General features: G+C 42.3%; 1 non-coding gene across 1 annotated transcript; it reads right to left on the reverse strand.

Annotated features, from left to right (window-relative positions):
- Window positions 1-19,575: 19,575 nt before the first annotated feature.
- Window positions 19,576-19,682, reverse strand: LOC141588997 (small nucleolar RNA R71). Its single transcript, XR_012519958.1, has one exon. It is a non-coding gene; the product is annotated as a small nucleolar RNA R71 (small nucleolar RNA).
- Between the last annotated feature and the right edge of the window lie 1,797 nt (window positions 19,683-21,479).

A 21,479-nucleotide genomic window follows, 5' to 3' on the forward strand; every position in this document is an offset into this window, starting at 1 on the left:
TGTTGGTTTCCCCTAATTCCCCATTAACCCTAGTTAAGGAAACTACTCACTCATTATCAAGTTTAACATGCTAACAAGGTTGTCAATCATACTAGCAAGGCAAAACATGATGAACAAATGAAGATGATTAAAAATAATTAAAAAGGATTAAGAGAGAATTATACCTATAAAGATGATTCCAAATAATAAAGCAAAGAATAATAGAAGTACTTGATGATTGATGGAAGGTTGTCAATCCTCCAAATAAACCCAAATAATCTTCAATTACCCAAAATAAATGATGAACAATAGAGAAATTAAGTAAAGATTAAGAAATGAGATTTGTATTAATGCTAAATTAAGAGTTGATTATAATATTAAGATGAGATTAAGAATGCATAAGAAGAACATGATAATCTAATTAGTACAATGGGGTATTTATACTAAGGATTAGGTACATAAATTAGGGTTACCAAGGGCTTAAATGACGATTAAGACCCTTAAGAAAAGTTGAGGAAGTGCTCCTCTCGAAGGAGATGCGCATATCCGTTTTCATAATCTTCAAGAAATACGCTCGTCCCGAGCGGCTTGGCTGAGGGACGGTTTGCACTGGAGAGGAATCCGAGCGGATTGGGGGTCGGGACGCTCGGATCACAAGGCCTCAAGACGAGCGTCTTGAGCACGGGACGCTCGGACTGTAGCAGGGCGACGCTCGTCCTTGGCACTGCGACGCTCGAATTGCTGGGCAATCACTTCTCTTCTTTTGTTTCTTCAACAATCCTCAAGGATCTTGTTGGAGATGCAAGGATCCTTTCACCATTGCCCAAGCTACTTTATTATCTACATAGGCCTTCTAGCATTGTCTTCCCTTTGATGCTTGGTCATTGAATTCGATCAATTTAGCTCCATTTTGCCATGAAAATGCTTGGTTTGCAATCCTTTCCTCCTACCAAGGGATCAAAACCTCAAAGAATATGCAAAATGAAAGACTAAAGATAGTAAATGACCCAATTATGCACTAAAAAGCATAGGAACGAGGCTAATTCGGGGACTAAATATGTTCAAATATGAGTCACATCACCCTTCTTTCTACCGGTTCCCGACGGAGGGGTACCCATAGCCAGAGAGCGAGGCGGACACGGCCGAGGAGGAGGAGAGGGTCAGAGCTGACGAGAGGAGGAGACAGGAGCAAGAGCGAGATCCCGACTACACGGTGGTGGGAGAGGAGAAGGAGGAGGGTGACGAGTAGCTACTGGTCTACTCACTTCCCCAGTTTTCTAGCTGGTTTGGGGAAGTTCGTTATTTTGTATGTATTGACACGTCTATCGCGTACCTGTCAAAAATAACCAACTGGCCAACTAACTAATATAGCTAGGGAAGTCGGGTCGAATCCACAGAGAGGTAGGAACTTGTTTGCTAAACTAGGTTCGTCCAAGTAACCGATTTTGGGGGTTTTGGTTGTAAATTCTAGACTAACAGAGAGCAAAGAAAAGAGGAATAAAGAAAGGAGTTTAATAGATAAAGAGAATAGCTAAGACAAGCGGTTCACCACAATCGTCCGGTCAAGTAATCTAGGTCCCAGGTCAATGCGATGACGGTCTAAGGGGTAGCGAACGTCACCTTTCGGTCCTTGATTCACCCTAAAACGTAAACAGTTTAACTTTCGTCCTCGCTGCAATATTCTATTATCCGCTACTAGTCTCCCTCTTCCAACCTTTCGGTCTAGGTTAAGGTCCACTTAGAATAAGGGTCTAATTGCGTCGACTCAATTAGGCAATTACAATTAAATGTAGCAATTTAACAACATGGACGATACTAGCATTAACCCAGTAATTCGATTACTCTCCCTTCAAATCATGGATCCCCTATAGTCTTAGCATGGGAATTTAGCTACTCATGATTATCGATTCAACAATAACAATAGCCAAACAACTGAAACTAAACATAGTGAATAATCTAAATGATTGAACAATAACGAATTAAAGAGGGAAAAGGGATTAAAAGAATAAAAACGAAAGAGAAGTAAATTAATTGATGATACCGAATTTGAGTGGCAAAGTAAAGAATAAAATTCCAAGAACAATCAAGTGTAACCGAAGAAATGTGCGTGGTAGTCGAGATATGAGTAACGTAGTGTTCTCCTCAGTCTTATACTGTAAAATGTTTAAAACCTAATCTATGGACTGATTATCCAAGGCCCACAAGAGATTAGGCGGAAATAAACTAAAAACACACGAGAAACCTCTCGATCGAGTAAGATGGTTACTCGATCGAGCTCCAAGCGACTCGATCGAGCTATGACGACCTCTCGTTCGAGCACTGCTGCATGGACTCCTTCGATCGACTCCACTAACCAGTCGATCGAACAGCATGGATGGATAAAGCATTCGATCGAGCAATGAAACCACTCGATCGAGCTATATAAGTGCGTCAGGACTTGTGTTGCTCCCTTGCTCAGCTCATGCGTACTCTAGGTGTGAAATTCCTAAGCTCCGGCTCCATATTTCCCATGAATGCATACAAATGGGACAATTAAGGCTCGTTTTAGCTCCTCTTCGGTCAATTCCTGCAAAATACAATAAACGGACCAAAGTAGAATATTCGGGGGTATTTGTAGCCAGATGCTACATAAAAAGCACAGAAATGCGTGTAAAAATGAGGTGAAAACCTTATATAAAAGACACGCATCAAATCTCCCCAAACCAAACCTTTGCTTGTCCCCAAGCAAATATGAATGCAACTAAGGGTGAACAATAGAACGGGACCAACGCATCAGCTACAAATCATCCAATAGAACCAATTTAATGCAACAAAATGACAAAGTGGCAACTGAAAAAGTGCAAACGAGTTAAATTAATGTTTCATTCTTACTGAACCGTCGACCTTGCAAGATTCAAAGATGTCGGACTCTCACGGGTCGCTCGTCACTCAAAATCAGGTATAGGGTGAGTATATATGTGAAAGATAGGAAGAAGCAAGACACTCACCTAACTCGACCTTTAAGAACATGCATGCATTTAACGTGAATGAAGTCTCTACAACCGTACATAAGCATTCCAACCATACTAGTGACCAAGACACGTGCCGAGGACTTACATTTGGGTTAGTGAGGTAATGGGTAAGAAAGGGCTAAAATGAATTTGGATATGTGGGGTTAATAGCTAAGCTAGCAACAACGGATCCAAATATAGACTGCATCCCACTTCGTACTCATAACAGCAAGATGAACGGTGCAATATTATGCACTAAACTCACCAATTACCAAAAGGTCATCAACTCCCCATAAAATAGAAATAAGACATGGGAGTGTGAAACAATGTGCAATTCTCGATTCTTTTTTTTTTCATTTTTGAATTTTTTTTTTTCTTTTCTCTGTCTTTCCGTTTTTTCTTTTTCTTTTCACCTTTTTTTTTTCATTTTCACAACTCAACACATTTTTCTTCTTTCTTTCCCTTCAATTCTTCCACCATATTTCGAAATCAGACGAAACAACCATACTGCAATAACAAATTCCAAGAACTACTCGTTACTAGCTCAGCTAGGGTAGGAAATATTATAGAAAGTAGTTGATGGGCAAAAAGGCAATTTGGCTGTGTGAGGCTCATGGGTAGAATGAAATAAGGGGGATTGCCTCTCCTAACACGTGTCACCATCCACAGACCGAATGCATACAGGTATTAAGAAGACTAAACTCATGCTTATGCAAATTGATGTTACATGTCTTAAAGAGAGTACTACTCACATCCTAAATGAAACTGGTCATGAATGTCACCAGTTAAATAAGCTCTAACCTCAGAATGTTATTGTAGCTTGCCGACATAAAGAATCAAGTCTATTCGTTCAGATAAGAGAAACAAAAACTCGTAGACTATGCACATCGTCATGCCAGCTAAATGTCAAGAAAGTGCAAGGCTCAAAATAAGGATCCAAAGTAGCGTCAGTGTTCAAACGTTCCGACTCAATTTAAATGTGAAAATTATAAAATTTTTTTTTTTTTTTTTTTTTTTTTGAATTTTATGATTTTTTTTTGGAATTAATTAAAAACAATGCATGCGGAAATAAATAAACGTGCAAGCAGAAATGTAAGAAACATGCAGACACAGATATGGATGCATACCTCCCCAAACCAAACCGTACAATGCCCTCATTGTACCAAAAATAGGGAGAGAAATGCAAACTGAAAGGAAAATAAAGATTGGAGTCGGAAAACTTACAAAACGTCATTAGCGGGACCTCCCCAAACCGACCATGAACATGGGAGGTCAAGGAAGTCAAACAGCGGCTTTGCAGACGTAAAAACAGCGGCTGGCGGTCAATACCCATCGATCGAGTACTTGGGATAGCTCGATCGACTGTTTCACAGCAGGAGTGCACTCGATCGAGCACAGATGCACTCGATCGAGTAGACATGGGTAAGGATCTGGTCGATCGAGGACATGACCCCTCGATCGAGTGACTGCCGCATCAGAAAGTGCTCGATCGAGCACAAAGTCCTTCGATCGAGTACTTTTAATCTGCCAAACGCATAAAAGCAAGAAAAAACACAAGAATTGTTCCAAAGCAGCGTCTAAATGTTAACTTAAGGTTTAAAGAAAAACAATTAAAGCAATTAGTTCAACAAAAGCATAAAATAAAACTGTCCGGGCTGCCTCCCGGAGAGCGCTGGTTTAAGAGGTCCCGCACGACCTTTCTGGTATCAAGTAACTGGCGCGTCGAGCTCGTCGAAGTGCAGGACTTCAACGGGATTGTCCGCTTCACTTGCCTCATAGTAATGCTTCACGTATTGGCCATTCACCTTGAATCTGTGGCCCTCGGAATCTTCAAGCTCTACGGATCCAAATTTGGTAACACCCGTCACCGTGTATGGACCAGTCCACCGGACTTGACTTGCCGGAAATAGTCTCAACCGGGCATTGAACAAAGAACACCTTTTGCCCCACATGGAACTCCCGAGGTAAGATTCTCTTGTCATGCCATCTCTTCGTCTTTTCCTTGTAGATGCGCGAACTGTCATAGGCATTGAGCCTAAATTCTTCTAATTCATCTAGCTGCAAAAGACGATTCGACCACACGATTTAGGATCATAATTAAGCTCACGAATTGCCCACCAGGCCTTACATTCCAGCTCAACGGGTAAGTGACACGATTTCCCATAAACTAACCTATAAGGTGATGCACCAATTGGTGTCTTAAAGGCGGTTCTATAAGCCCATAATGTGTCATCTAGCTTAAGACTCCAGTCTTTCCGTGATTTAGAAACTACTTTAGACAAGATCTCTTTCAGTTCGCGATTAGAGACCTCTACTCGACCACTAGTTTGGGGTGATACCCCAAACCACGCGGTGTTGGACACCAACTCTAGACAGTATGGAAGTAAGTTTCTTTTCCTTAAAATGCATTCCTCCGTCACTAATGACGACCCTAGGGACACCAAAACGGGGAAATATGATCTTTTTGAACATTTTAATCACGGTCTTACCGTCACAATGAGGTGAAGCAATCGCTTCAACCCACTTTGACACATAGTCTACTGACTACTAAGATGTACTGTTACCTTTATTGGATGGGAACGGTCCTTGGAAATCGATGCCCCAGACATCGAAAACCTCAACCTCTAGGATGCCGTTTTGTGGCATCTCATGTCTCTTCGAAATGTTCCCGGATCGTTGGCATGCATCACAAGTGAAACAAATGACTTGGCGTCGGCAAATAAAGAAGGCCAAAAAACCAGACTGAAGTACCTTAGCCACGGTGCGCGATGGACCGTGGTGACCACCGTATGAAGAGGAGTGACAGCCTTCCAGGACTATTTTGGTCTCCCACTGCGGAATACACCGTCCGTAGAGACCGTCTGCACATTCCTTAAGCGGTAAGGATCATCCGGAAATCTTTGTTTAGCGTTATAAAGAAAACGCTTCTTCTCGCCGAGAAGAAAGATCGGGCGGCAACTTGCCATCGACGACGAAGTTCGCTATGTCGCATACCAAGGTTCTGGTCAACAATAGACGACACAAAAGCAATTAGACTATCGTCAGGAAAAGAATCATCAATGGGTAGAGAATCTTCCCCTTCTTGTCGCATCTGCCGCGACAAGTGATAAAACTACAACGTTCTCGGCTCCTTTCTTATCTTTGATCTCGCAAATCAAATTCTGGAGGAGGAGTATCCACCTCGAGCCGTGGTTTTGCCTCCTTCTTAGCGAGGAGATGCCTGAGCTGCATGGTCGATAAAAAAGTGACTTCGACCCAACTAAATAAGTACGAAACTTTTCTAAGGCATAAACTACAGCTAGCAACTCCTTCTCAGTGGTAGTGTACTTCACTTGAGCCTCATCCAGAGTTCGGCTCGCATAGTAAATAGCATTCAAAGCTTTGTCTTTCCTCTGGCCTAGCACCGCTCCTAGTGCGTAGTCACTCGCGTCGCACATGATCTCGAACGGCAAGTCCCAGTTGGGAGGCTGTATGATCGGCGCGGAGACTAAGGCCTGCTTTAACCTGTTAAAAGCGGAAAGACAAGCATCAGTAAACACAAAAGGGGCATCCTTAAGCAACAGCTGTGTAAGTGGTTTAGCAATTTTGGAGAAATCCTTGATGAACCGGCGATAAAAACCGGCGTGACCAAGGAAGCTCCTCACCCCCTTAATATTAACAGGAGGCGGTAATTGCTGAATCACTTCCACCTTTGCTTTGTCAACTTCTATTCCCCTATCAGAAACTAAGTGCCCTAAGACAACTCCCTCGTTGACCATAAAGTGGCACTTCTCCCGATTCAAACACGAGATTAACCTCAATCAAATTTTGCAACACTTTCTCAAGGTTAGACAGACAATCGAAAAATCACTTCCATAAACACGAAGTCATCCATAAAAACTTCCATGATAGACTCAATATACTCGGAAAATATCCCCATCATACACCTTTGGAAGGTGGCAGGGGCATTGCATAAACCAAAAGGCATTGCACGTGCAAAAACGCCCTTAGGGAGGTAAATGTAGTCTTGGCCGATCATCATCGGGTGGATAGGGATCTGAAAGAACCCTGAATACCCGTCTAAATAGCAGAAAAATTTGTGGGATGCTAACCTTTCTACCATTTGATCAATAAAAGGAAGGGGAAAGTGATCTTTCTTGGTGGCGGCATTCAGCTGTCTGTAGTCTATGCACATCCGCCAACCAGTCACTATTCGAGTAGGTATTAATTCATTCTTCTCATTCTTAACTACAGTTGTCCCTCCTTTCTTCGGGACTACCTGTACGGGGCTTACCCATCTAGAATTGCCTACCGAATAGATAATACCTGCATCCAGCAGCTTCATTACCTCAGCCGTCACAACATCCTCCATCTTCTGGTTCAGCCGACGCTGACCCTGTCTGCAAGGTTTGTGATCCTCCTCTAGCTCTATCCTGTGCATACAAATATCGGGACTGATCCCCGTGATATCATCTAGTGAATAGCCCATTGCTTTCCTGTTTTTCTTAAGTACAGCTAACAAAGAGGTCAGCTGTTCATCACTAAGCTTAGCACTAACGATGACAGGATACTGCTCTGTGTCATCTAGAAAAGCATATTTAAGATGAGAAGGAAGAGGCTTACGTTCCGGCACCTTTACCTCAATGGAGCAAAGAGTGCTGATCATTTGTTCCACTTGCTCTCCCTCATGCTCATCCAAATCATCGACAAGCAAATCCAATGCAGCGTCATCGTCCTCTGGGCTATCTGCACACTCATCAAAAAGCATGAGAGCTTCTAGTGGGTCCTTCATAAAAGAACCCGACCAGAAGTCATAAATAGACTCATCAATGATATCGACCGAATAGCAAGTGTCCTCTATCATTGGGTGGGCTAAAGTGCGAGGCAAACTAAATGTGATAGCGTCATCCCCTACTGCAAGCGTCAGACGCCCTTGTCTGACATCAATGACGGCCCCAGCTGTACAAAGGAATGGTCTTCCTAAAATAATCTGGGTCCGGGTGTCCTCAGCTATGTCCAAAACAACGAAATCTACTGGGATGTAAAGCTTGCCTATCTTCACAGGCACATCCTCCAAGACACCTAAAGGTCTCCTAACCGATCTATCAGCCATCTGTAGGGTAATGTTAGTCACCTTGAAGTGACTCATCTTCAATTGCTTACAGACAAGGAGGGGCATGACACTGACGCTAGCACCTAAATCACAAAGTGCGTTATCAATAACCAAATTACCTATGACACAGGTAATAGAGAAGCTGCCCGGGTCTTTCATTTTTGGAGGGGCCTTATTTAACAGTAGGTTACTAGACTCTTCCATAAATGAAATCGTCTCAAATTCGCTCAAGTTTCTCTTACGCGTTATAATATCCTTCATAAACTTAGCGTAAGTAGGAACCTGAGTGACAAGTTGAAGAAAGGAGCGAGTTACGAAGGTTCTTCACGATGTCCACGAACTTACCGTACTGTTGCTCGATCCTTGCATCCTTCAGGCGACTCGGAAAAGGTACCCTGGTAGCTAGGAGTGGTCCTGCGACCTTTCCTTTACCCTTGTCAATTCGTGACGTCTCCACAGCAGGGGGAGATGACACGGTGGCGGTATTAATTAACAAGTTGGGATTCCCGCCACTTACAGCACTGGATCGAACATCTTCACTGGTCGATCGACCAGTTTCTTCCTCAACAGTACTCGATCGACCAACCTGGGGCTCTGTGCTTCTCGATCGACTGTCAATGTCACTCGATCGAGTGACTGGGTGGTTAAAACCGCTCGATCGAGTGGATATGCTCGACCGAGTGGTTCGCTTGCTGTAATGCAAGCATTTCGCAAGAACTCTTCTAAATCGTCATCCGAATCATCATCACCGTCAACACCTCGTTTTCTCCGTGAGGAAGGTCACCGTGGAAATTCATCCCACCGACGGAATCACAATTTGGAGAAGTCTTGGCTTGATGCCGCGAGCGTTAAGCTGCGCGACTTGCTCTCTTAACTCCGATATAACGAATCCGATTGTAACATGATGGATTTCAGTTGCAATTGCTTCTCTTGAAGAAGGAGAACCTTTGTGATATTGGCGTAGAAGGGGTTGAAACGCTCTTTATCTCCTCATACAAGCGGGAGAAAGGAACTCCCCGCTTGAACTTCTTGTATGCAATGGCACGCTCTACACTGCCGTGCACTCATAAAGGTCATGCCCTTCCTCGCCGCATCTACCACATGGCTCTGTATGCTCTGTAATCGTAGGCATCTTGACAAATAGACTGTTATCCTGCAAAACTAATCAAAGCTTCGCGAAAATGAGATCAGTCTCAAGGAATGAATCCCTTGAGACGAAAGACAAACTTAATTAAAGCAACAAATATGCGCGCCACCTCCCAAGCAACGGCGCCAAAATTTGACACGTCTATCGCGTACTGTCAAAAATAACCAAGCGGCCAACTAACTAATATAGCTAGGGAAGTCGGGTCGAATCCACAGAGAGGTAGGAACTTGTTTGCTAAACTAGGTTCGTCCAAGTAACCGATTTTGGGGGTTTTGGTTGTAAATTCTAGACTAACAGAGAGCAAAGAAAAGAGGAATAAAGAAAGGAGTTTAATAGATAAAGAGAATAGCTAAGACAAGCGGTTCACCACAATCGTCCGGTCAAGTAATCTAGGTCCTGTGTCAATGCAAAGACGGTCTAAGGGGTAGCGAACGTCACCTTTCGGTCCTTAATTCACCCTAAAACGTAAACAGTTTAACTTTCGTCCCTTTGCAATATTCTATTATCCGCTACTAGTCTCCCTCTTCCAACCTTTCGGTCTAGGTTAAGGTCCACTTAGAATAAGGGTCTAATTGCGTCGACTCAATTAGGCAATTACAATTAAATGTAGCAATTTAACAACATGGACGATACTAGCATTAACCCAGTAATTCGATTACTCTCCCTTCAAATCATGGATCCCCTATAGTCTTAGCATGGGAATTTAGCTACTCATGATTATCGATTCAACAATAACAATAGCCAAACAACTGAAACTAAACATAGTGAATAATCTAAATGATTGAACAATAACGAATTAAAGAGGGAAAAGGGATTAAAAGAATAAAAACGAAAGAGAAGTAAATTAATTGATGATACCGAATTTGAGTGGCAAAGTAAAGAATAAAATTCCAAGAACAATCAAGTGTAACCGAAGAAATGTGCGTGGTAGTCGAGATATGAGTAACGTAGTGTTCTCCTCAGTCTTATACTGTAAAATGTTTAAAACCTAATCTATGGACTGATTATCCAAGGCCCACAAGAGATTAGGCGGAAATAAACTAAAAACACACGAGAAACCTCTCGATCGAGTAAGATGGTTACTCGATCGAGCTCCAAGCGACTCGATCGAGCTATGACGACCTCTCGTTCGAGCACTGCTGCATGGACTCCTTCGATCGACTCCACTAACCAGTCGATCGAACAGCATGGATGGATAAAGCATTCGATCGAGCAATGAAACCACTCGATCGAGCTATATAAGTGCGTCAGGACTTGTGTTGCTCCCTTGCTCAGCTCATGCGTACTCTAGGTGTGAAATTCCTAAGCTCCGGCTCCATATTTCCCATGAATGCATACAAATGGGACAATTAAGGCTCGTTTTAGCTCCTCTTCGGTCAATTCCTGCAAAATACAATAAACGGACCAAAGTAGAATATTCGGGGGTATTTGTAGCCAGATGCTACATAAAAAGCACAGAAATGCGTGTAAAAATGAGGTGAAAACCTTATATAAAAGACACGCATCATGTATTTTTGCTCTTTTTTTCTTTTCATCTCCTGTATTTTATTTATTTTTCATTCATTTTTTTGGTTGTTTTATCCCGTTCCCCATATATATACTGCTGGTGTATGCTGGAGGACAACGATGGCGTTGTCCGTTTTGGTTTGGGGAGGGTATTGCATCCTTTGAGTCTGCATTCGCATTTGTTTTGCATTCACGTTTATTTTTATCCCTTGCATCGTATTTTTATTTCAAAAAAAAGTGAAAAATTCAAAAAAATAGAATAATTCAAAAATTTAAAAAATCAATCACGTTTCATTTTGCATATAGGTCGAGTCGGAACGGTATATTTCCATGATGATATTGCACTTTAACTTGTCATTTCATTTGAGCCTTGCATCTAATTGGTAGTTATTAGCTTTGTCATGTGCATAGTCTACGAGTTAGTGTCAAAAAATACAGCTGATCATATAGACTTGACCTGAAAAATTGGCAAACTACTTAAAAATATCTGAGTTATTAGAGCCGTATAACTGGTGTCATTCATGACCAGTTCATGTAGGAATTTGAGAGTAGCGTACTCCTTGCATAGCATGTTCATCAATTTGCACTTTTATGACATTCGATTGCTTTTTGCTTGCATACATTCGGGTTTGTGGTCGGTGTCACATGCAGGGAGGTGCTTGCAATTTTCCCTTTTCTTTCATTTTCACCCATTTAGCTCCACATTAGCCAAATTTAGCCTTCTGACCCATTAACTACACCCAAATTAAGCCTGCCTGTCAAGCTAGTTTAGTGTATTTCTGTGGTATTGATACGTGCAATTTATATAGACTTTTTAGCCTCTTATTGCACGCATTTTATGCCTTTTTGTATCGCTTTGTATTGTAAAATGTCTCGAATTAGCTACTTTGGTTTGCTTTATCTTAAATGCAGAAATGGACTCGAAAGTAGTGAAACCGCGCCTTATTCATCCCATTTAGCATGCCTGTAAGGAGACGGAGACATTAGAGCAAGAGTCGTACCTCAGGATGCATGAAGGAAGGTCAAAAGAAGCTGTCATGACGAGTTGAAGGCTGATCTCAGTGGAAACCACTCGATCGAGATGTTCTGGAGGTCGATCGAGTGTTTTGGCAGCCTTGGGAGTTCGATCGAGTGGTTATTATGCTCGATCGAAATGAGCTTTTATGGAGTTACTCGATCGAGGTGTTTCAAGTGTTCGATCGAGTAGATTTGCTGGAGAAGACCTCGATTGAGTAGTCTGAAAGTACTCGATCGAGTAGATTGCTACTTTACACGGGTTTTTGTAATCCGTGATAGGCTTAATTATGTTAATTTTCGCTCCCCTATATAAGGGAGTCGTAATTAGGTCATATGACATCTTTCATACTCTTAATCACCTCTTACTTTCTGCTTAATCTCTTGCCTTTTCTCTTACTTTGGTGGATTGTTCTTTACGCCGGATTTTATTAGATTGTAATCATTCCTTTCTCCTTAATCTCAATACTCTATTTACTTTAATTTCTTGTTCTCTTATTATTACTCTTGCCTTTGTCTAATTTATGCTTGATTGTTATTAATTAATCATGTTTTCCATTAGTATGCTTATTGTTGTTATTGTTGACTACATTAAAAATATGAGTAGCTAATTCCTTTATGTTAGGATTAGGGGATCCATGGTAGAATTGTGACGATGTAGTGAATAGACTAGACAATTTACATGTGAGAATCTGTCCCCATAGCAATATAACTGTAACACCTATTTAGTTGAGTGCATGTTTCTAAATAACATTAACCTGGCTAAATTCACCCCTAGATCGAAAGATTGGGGAGAACAGACCTGCTATGAACAGTAGACTACCCTAATAAGGATGAAAGTTAAGTTAGTAGTAGTTTAGGGTGGATAGCGGACCGAGAGGACCTTTCCCTTGCCCTTCTCACAGTAGATTGTCTAGGCTATTTGCAACTGAGTCGTTAGACTGCCATGGTGAACCGAAATCCTGACATACTCTCTTTTATCTGATCACTTATATCTCATTTTCTCACTTTATTGCTCTTGCTTTATTTGTCTTGACCTTCAATCTTTAGTAGTTTTAGAAACCAATTTAAAACCCCCCCATTTGTGACTTAGATATACGGAATTTCAGATAGATACTTTGCCTCCCTGTGGAGATCGACCCTACTTATCACTAGCTTCCGTTAGTATATTTAGGTATTTATTTTTGGTACAGAAACGACCGTATCAAATTTTGGCGCCGTTGCCAGGGAGGCAATAGCCCTGTCTGTCTATGTTGTTTCGTTTCTCTTTTCGTCTCAGGGAATTTTTATTCCTTGAGACATTTCTCACTTATTTCCTTCAGTGTTGTGTATGCCCAGGTCTAACAGGTCAGAATTAGTTCCTACTGATCCTAAGCCAGAGAGATCCTTTCGGCACTGACTAAGACTAGAAAGGAAGATTCAAAAGGAAGACTTGAGTACTTTTGAACCCGAGCTACAACATTTTCTTTTTGCAGAAGACCAGTCTTGTGAAGAAGACAAATCTATTTCTGCTATCAAGCCAGTAAAGATGCCTAATATAGCGAGTCACTCAGAGCCCACAACTGCCTCGATTGCAAAGGGTTTCAAGCTTGCGACAGAGGATGGTAATACTTTCGATATTAGACCGTCCTACATTAATTTGGTCGAAAGGAACTTGTTTCGAGGTGTGGCGGGTGAAGATCCGCGTAAACATATGGAAGTCTTTACTGACTACTGCTCTACCATTCCCGCTACTAAAGGAGTGACTCAGGATAAGATTAAGGAGGTTCTATTTCCTTTTTCTTTAACCGATAGAGCCCGAGAGTGGCTCACCGATCTTGATAGAGAAGCAGCTGGTATCACCAACTGGGATACTGTTGCACTTGCCTTTTATAAAAGGTATTTTCCTCCACAACGTACCAATCAGCTGAGAGGAAAAATCACAAGTTTCAAGCAGGCACCTGATGAGAATTTTTATGAAGTTTGGTGTCGTTTCAAGAAGTTGGTGCGGTCTCTTCCTCATCACGGTTTTGATCAGTGGTTTTTATGCAACTAGTTCTATAATGGGTTGTATGATGACCACCGTGCTATATTGGATGCCTCATCTAATGGGCGATTTCAGAAGAACAATGATGATGATAAGGGATGGGGAATCATAGAGGAGATGGCTACACACTGTGCTGAGTATGGAAATCCGAGAGATAGTATTCGTATAGTTAATTCAGTTGATAATGCTATTGTGGCTCAGTTGGAAGCCATGAATGCTCGTTTTGATAGGTTGGAGTCGCAGCATGGTGGTGATCAACAGGCGGTTCACTTGTTGACTATACAGGAAACCGTTACTTGTGAGAGAGGTGGTAGTAATGACGGTCACACTGCTGTTGACTGTCTCACAGAGAAGGAGCAAGTCCTTGCCTTTCAGCAATATAGGCAAGGAGGGGGTTCCTATTATAATAATCAAAGTGGAGTCCATCCCAATTTGAGATGGACTAGTCAGAATGTGCTTAATCCTACACCTCCTCCGCAGCAACAACAAGCTTATGTTCCTCTTCACAAAGCTCAACAAGGCTTTCAAAAGCCTTCATCTTTTCCACCACCGCATCAAGGAGCTTCTTGTAGTGGAGTAAGTGAATTAGCTGAGTTGAAGTCGATGCTCCAATCATTGACTAAGCAGTTGCAGATGAGTGACCAATAGAAAGAAGCGTCAATTAAGTCACTCGAGACCCAAGTAGCTTAACTCGCCGCTAGCCAGTCCACGAGAAAGCCGGGTCATTTACCATCTCAATCTGAGAAGAATCCACACGAGACGATAAACCTGATTAACTTGCACAGTGGTCTTTCTTATGAAGGACCCAAAATGTCAACTGTTAAGGACATATCAGACCCGGAGAGCATCGTTGCTGATGACGAACAGTCACCTATTGACGAAACAGTGCTGCACCCGAAGAAAATACTCGATCGATTGATTTCTAGAGGTCGATCGAGTAGAATTGCTGAAGATAGTACTCGATCGAGTAATATCTTGGTTCGATCAAGTAAAGCTGCAAATGAAGGTTTCGATCGAGAGGCTAAAATTACTCGATCGAGTGAAAATTCTGGGAAAAGTGTTCGATCTAGTGAAATCTTGCCTCGATTGAACAATGCTGATACTGAATAATTCGATCGAGAGGCTGAGAATGCTCGATCGAGTGAAAAACCTGCTGAAAGACCTCGATCGAGAGGTAAAAGAGATCGATCGAACATAAATGAGTTTGAACCTATCGAGACATTGGAAGAAAGGAATAAAGGGCTAGAAATTCCTATCACAGTGCCCTTTCCAAGGCGATTGCAGAACAACAAGGCTAACCAACAGTTCGGGAAATTTGCTGAGCTCCTGAAAAGCCTTCTTGTCAACGTTCCTTTCGCCGAATTGCTTACCCAGGTACCCTCTTACTTGAAATTCATGAAAGAAATTTTATCGCGTAAGAGACATATAAATGACCATGAGACGGTAGCTTTGACTGAAGTAGGGACTGCCTTAGTTCAGAATAAGACACCACCTAAACAATCAGACCCAGGTAGCTTTTCAATTCCTTGTCATATAGGGACCCATTTGATTGATAACGCACTATGCGATCTAGGTGCTAGCGTGAGTGCCTTACCTTTGTCTCTCGCTAAGAGACTTGGTTTGACCAAGTTTAACTGTACTAATATGACCGTTCAGATGGCCGACCGTAGTATATCACGGCCACTAGGAGTTATAGAGGACATACCTATCAAGATCGGGAGATTCTTCATTCCCGTGGACTTTGTGGTTCTTGACATCCCCGAGGACACTCATACCCCTATCATTTTAGGGCGACCATTCTTATTCACTGCTCATGCAGTAATTGACATCGGGGGAAAGACCCTTATATTCCAGGTTGGAGACGAGGAGCTGATATTTCATCAGTCTAAATCTCATAGGGCTTCCATGCAAGTTCAACCTTGCAATGCCCTATGCTCTATTGACTCAGATATAGACACTCCAGCCGAGAACATTGAATATTGTGCTGCTATTATAACCCCTCCGCCTCAGACTGGGAGCGAAAAGGAGGACCATTCTACTGTTTTCCTTGCTGCAGGTACATATAGAGTGGATGTTAGAGATGCTAACGGTCAAAGTACAATTAAAGTCAATCAAAGTGATGGAGATGCCAATGTCGGTAGGAATGTCAAGAGGAAGAAGAAATTTAGGGCGTATGTGGACGCCAACTACTCTCCTTCCGTTAGTTCAAATTCAACCTCGTGGCGATCGAAGAGGACGGTCCGAGATGCTGAAGGGACCTCCTCCAGTCAGAAGCCCTCTTGTGGGCTATTACAGTGTTTTGGAAGATGAGCGGGGAATGCCCCGTTGTAATAACTTGTAATTTTAAATTTCCGTTAAGACATTTTAATTGCATTTTTAGACTATTAGACATTAGCTTAGTTAGTTTAGCGAAAACCGACTATAGACTGCATGTTTTTTGTGATTTGGTATTTTTGGGAATTATTTTTGCGTGTTTCTATGCAGGTTTGGGGAAGACAAGTCGCATTGGGACGTGTTCCACAAGAAAACACCTTGATCGAGTGCTTTTTGTACTCGATCGAGAAGAATGCCCAGAAAAGTGTTCGATCGAGTGGTTTCAGACACTCGATCGAAATGTCAAAAAGGAGGAATACTCGATCGAGAAGAATTTTGTTCGATCGAGCAGAGTTGATGCTAAAGTCCTCGATCGAGTGGTTTCAAATCACTCGATCGAGTGAATGTGCTTATAATACACAAGAAGACTTCTTTTATTCCTCTATTTTTCATTCTAACTCTTTTCTTCCTTCTTTGTGCGATATCTTGTGCGAAAAAACCTCAAATTCTCCCTTAATCTTCCCCTAAATACCAAATCAATCACCCACACTATTTTCCCTGTGGCTATTTCGACATTAGCCCCCTATTTTCCCCTTAATATTTGTCTTTGTTGCTTTCAATTCGGGTAATTAGGGTTTGTCGGGTTTTTTTGTTGAAATCCGTCTTTTGCTTGAATTCTTGTCGATTTCTTGATATTTCTTGTGGGTTATTCATCAAGTAAGTAATTCCCTTTATTCCTTTGTTGATTAATTGCTTTTGTTCGACCTCATTGAAGGATTAAGGTTTACGGTTTTTTCGATTTTTTTTCGAAAATTGGGAAATTCGTGTGTGTTGGTTGTTTGATTAATTTCTCCCCTTACTTGATTGGTTAGGATGGATAGTAGCACTCTACCTTCGACTAGTTCGACTGTTGCCCCATCCTTGACTGAGACGGTGGTCCCTGCTGTTACCACCGTCACCTCTAGTGTTAGTACCGCTGTTTTTACTGCTGTCTCTGCTGGTACTACTGCTGCCACTACTGTTTCTGTTAGCTCTGCCTCTACTAGCACGGCTGCTGCCATTGCATCTACTTCTGGTTCCGTATCTTCTACGGTGACGACCACTGCTGCGTCGTCACCAGCTGTCACAGCTGCTCTCCGGGCTGCCCTAGTACCTCGCCCCGCTACTAGACGTGCTTCTTCTTTAGGTACTGGAGGGCGTGGACGGGGTCGAGGACGAGGCACACCTGCTGCCGGACGTGTCACTGATGCGTGTCAATTATATGATGTTTTACACCCTATTTTACACGCATTTCAGAGCTCATTTGTGTAGTTTATGCTACTATTTGCCCCATTTCGTCTACTTTCGTATTTTTATGTAATATTGCAGATTTATGCGGAAATGGGTAGAAATTGAGCTAAATCCGTCCCCGAGTATCTTGCATTGCATTTAACGTGAAGTATTTACACAAGGAACGAGCTTGGTGCGCATTTCGAGGCCCGAAAGACAAATCCACGAGAAGTTAGAAGTCAAATATCAGCTACCTCAGTCGATCGACCGCTACATATGGTCGATCGACCAAGGCACGTAGATCAGAAGCTACTGTTCAGCATAGGTTGGTCGATCGACTGCCTATCCTAGTCGATCGACCACACCGCTATTCTGACGAGAATTAAAAGATCGAGGAATTTGAAGCCCATAGTACATTAGGTTTTGGAATAAGAATTACGTTGTATTCTATATAACGTAGGCTAGGTTTACAGAATACTCATCGAGTTATAGACATTCAGTTTCATTCAGTTTTTCATCAGTGTTAGATCACGAAATTTATTAGGGTTCTTTAGTTTACAAATATTTCTTTCAATAAAAGTTACATTGGCATTCGGTTTTCTGATCTTTCTTCCTGCAATTCTTCTACTGGTAATCCTTTATTCACTATTTCAGTTTTATTGCTTAATTCGTTTGTAGCTAGAATTGAAAGTTAGATCTCCCGAAGCCATAATTATCGTTTTATGCTAGTCTTTTATTCCATTAATTCAAGCATGAATTCAGTAGTTTATTTCGTTAATCTAGTTGTTGTTTTTATCAATATCATGAGTAGCTAATTTATTCGTGCTAGGATGTAGGGAATCTGTAGTTAGGCGGCATTAGAATTAATTTGGCCTGAAATCGCGTGTTGGTCGATCGACCGCCATACCTGGTCGATCAACCGACCACGTGAGGTGTTACCTTCGTTTTAATTGATTTAATTCTATATTTGACGAACCGAGTGCACGCGACTAGTTGAATGTTTAGGTTTTGACTGACCCATTAGATCGAAAGATAGGGGAAGTTGTTAGACCACCAATTAAAATGACTTAGCTATGCTGAGATCGAAAGATAGGTAAAGTTTAGATTATTAGTCACTTTTCAGGACGAGAGTCAGTACTAGTGATATTAGGGACCCGTAGCGAGATCGAAAGATGCTACTTGTAAAGAGTGGACCGAGAGGACCTCTTATTTTCCCGCCTCATGTGTTTGATTTAGACCTACTTAGTTTGCTGCCACCGAAACTATAGTGAACCGACCATCCTAGTCCCCTTCCTAATATTTGATTTAATACTTTTCTTTGGTTTAATTTACATTCCATTGCCTTTAGTTATAGACCAAATCACAGCAAACCCCTACACACTTTGTTACCTTAAGACTAAATTTAGACAACTGATAATTACATCTGCCTCTCTGTGGTTCGACCCTGCTACCGCTATCTATAGTTGTAGTTGGAAATTATAAATATTATTTTTGGTGCATAACGACAGGCATCAAATTTTGGCGCCGTAGCCGGGGAGGCAATTGTTCTAATTTTTAGTTGTTTTTATTTTAGTCTGTTTCTTAGTTTAAGGGACATTCGTTCCTTAAACTATTCTCATATTCTTTTTGTAGTTTCTTTTTATGCGTAGGTCACAGGGTGGTGAATTAGTACCTTTCAATCCTGAGATTGAGAAGACCTTGCGTGAGTTGAGACGATCATCTAGAGTACTGCCGACAGAGGAAGAGCTGAGTACTCTGTCTAGTTACTACGAGAACGAGCTATACGAGGAGGATCCACCTTCATCACCCACTTCCACTTCTTCTTGGTGAGACAGTCACATCTCCGAATTTCCAGTCATGGTGAAGAAGCGAGTATAGCAAGTCACTCTGAGCCCACAGCTGCAAATCTATACAAGGGGTTCGAATTACCGGGAGCTGATAGAAAATTAGAACCGAAGCCTTCTTATATCAACTTGGTTGAGAGAAACCAATTCGGGGGTGCTGCAAATGAAGATGCAGCCAAGCATATGGAGATATTTATTGATTATTGCTGCTCTATACCCCCGCCGACCGGTGTGACCGAGGACCAGATAAAGGAGACTATGTTTATATTCTCACTCCGCGATCTTTGCAAGGGAGTGGTACGAGAGATCTGGACCGAGCTGCTAATGGGATCACCGACTGGAATTCTTTAGCCTTGGCATTCTACAAGAAGTACTTTTCTGCCTCGAAGACAAATGCTATTAGAGCTCAAATCACGAGCTTTAAACAGGGGCCTGATGAGAACTTTCATGAGGCATGGGTCCGTTTCAAGAAGCTGGTGCGAACCATTCCACATCATGGGTTTGAGAAATGGAGCCTAGGCAATCAGTTCTAAAATGGGCTCTATGACGATCAAAGGGCTATCCTGGACGCTACAGCAAATGGCAGATTCCAGGAGAATACGGGGGAGACTAAGGGGTGGAAGATCATTGATGACTTGGCCACCCACAAAGCTGAGTATGGAAATTCCCGGGGGAATCAAAGGAGAGCTGCTGAATCTCCTTCTGTGGCTGCATTAGAAGCTCTCACGGCGAGGTTTGATAAGTACAAGTTGGGAGGAGCTTCAAAAGGAGGGATTTACCATGTAAATCTTTGTTTCGAGACGGTCCTTTCGTGCGCAAAAGATGTGGAGCCGAGGGACATGTTTGAGACAATTGTCCTAGTCCCTTTGAGTCTTGTCTTTGCCTTTCAACATTATAGGCAGACAAACACATACTATGAGCCGAATGTCCATCCGAATCTGAGGTGGAGCAGCCAAAATGTCTTGAATCCGATTCAACCTCCACAGCAGCAGCAGCAGCAGAATTATGTGCCCCCTCATAAGCAACAACAGTTCCACAAGCCTCCGTATGTCCCACAGCAGCAGCAGCAATCCCAAAATTCTGAGTTTGCCGAACTGAAGAACTTGTTGCTGAAGGAATCCCAGGCTAGAGAGGCCGGGATGAAGATGTTAGAGAGCTAAATTGCTCAATTGGCGAGCAAGAATACAACTCGAGCCCCGGGACATTTACCGACTCAAACTGATCAAAAGGAGACCTTAAATGCAATTACCTTGAGAAGTGGGTCTACCCTTGATGGGCCCATTATGGTTGAGGACGTCACTGAAAAGGATGAGGCGGAACCAAGCAAGGAGAAGGTTGTGACGAACTAAAACAAGAAAAAGACGATCAGCAGGTATGTCAGTCGATCGACTGACATACCCAGTCGATCGACTGGTCTGCGACAACCAGAAGCTACTGTTCCTGTAGAGGTCAGTCGATCGACTGACCTACCTGGTCGATCGACTGACAGTGCTGCTGAAGGTGATTCTTTTCGTCCTCCAATGCCCGATAACCTGAGGGATCACTTGTTTCGGGTTACTACTGCCCCGAAAATATTGAGGACGGACCCGAATTCTGATGGGTCTGTTCCGGTTCCGAAGTACGACCCTTTCTCGATTAATGGTTCACATTTGAGACGGTCTGAAGAAGGGTCAAGCTATAATAAGGAGAAGGTTGTGGACTTTCAGCCTAAGTCCACTGACACCGGCATGAGAGATTTAGAGGAGAGGGCTAAGTTGCTTCTTTCAGCCCCTTATCCAAAGAGATTAATGCCAACGAAGGAACAGGTATCATTTAATAAGTTTGAAAATGTTATCCGTAGCTTAAATGTGCAAGTTCCTTTTCTTGAGTTAGTAAATCAAGTGCCTGCTTATATGAAATTCATGAAACAACTTTTATCTAAAAAGAAGTCACTTGAAACTGTGCACACTGTCGCACTCACTGAGGAGTCATGCTCTTATTTGACCCATACTGCACCCCTTAAGCTAGAAGACCCAGGTAGTTTTTCAGTCCCATGTAATATTGGCACCTTTCCTATTGAGAAGGCCTTATGTGACCTAGGAGCCAGTATTAATGTAATGCCTTTGAGTCTTGCTAGGAAGTTAAAATTGACCAGGTTTGCAGTCACGAACATGACAGTACAGATGGCTGATCGCTCTGCGGTCCAGCCAATAGGAGTCTTAGAGGACATTCCCGTGCAAATAGGGAAGTTTTTCTTCCCTGTTGACTTCGTGGTGCTCGATATGCCCGAAGATGCGCACATCCCTATCATTTTGGGTAG

This window comes from Silene latifolia, chromosome 6 (assembly GCF_048544455.1).
Source record: "Silene latifolia isolate original U9 population chromosome 6, ASM4854445v1, whole genome shotgun sequence".
NCBI lineage: Eukaryota > Viridiplantae > Streptophyta > Magnoliopsida > Caryophyllales > Caryophyllaceae > Silene > Silene latifolia.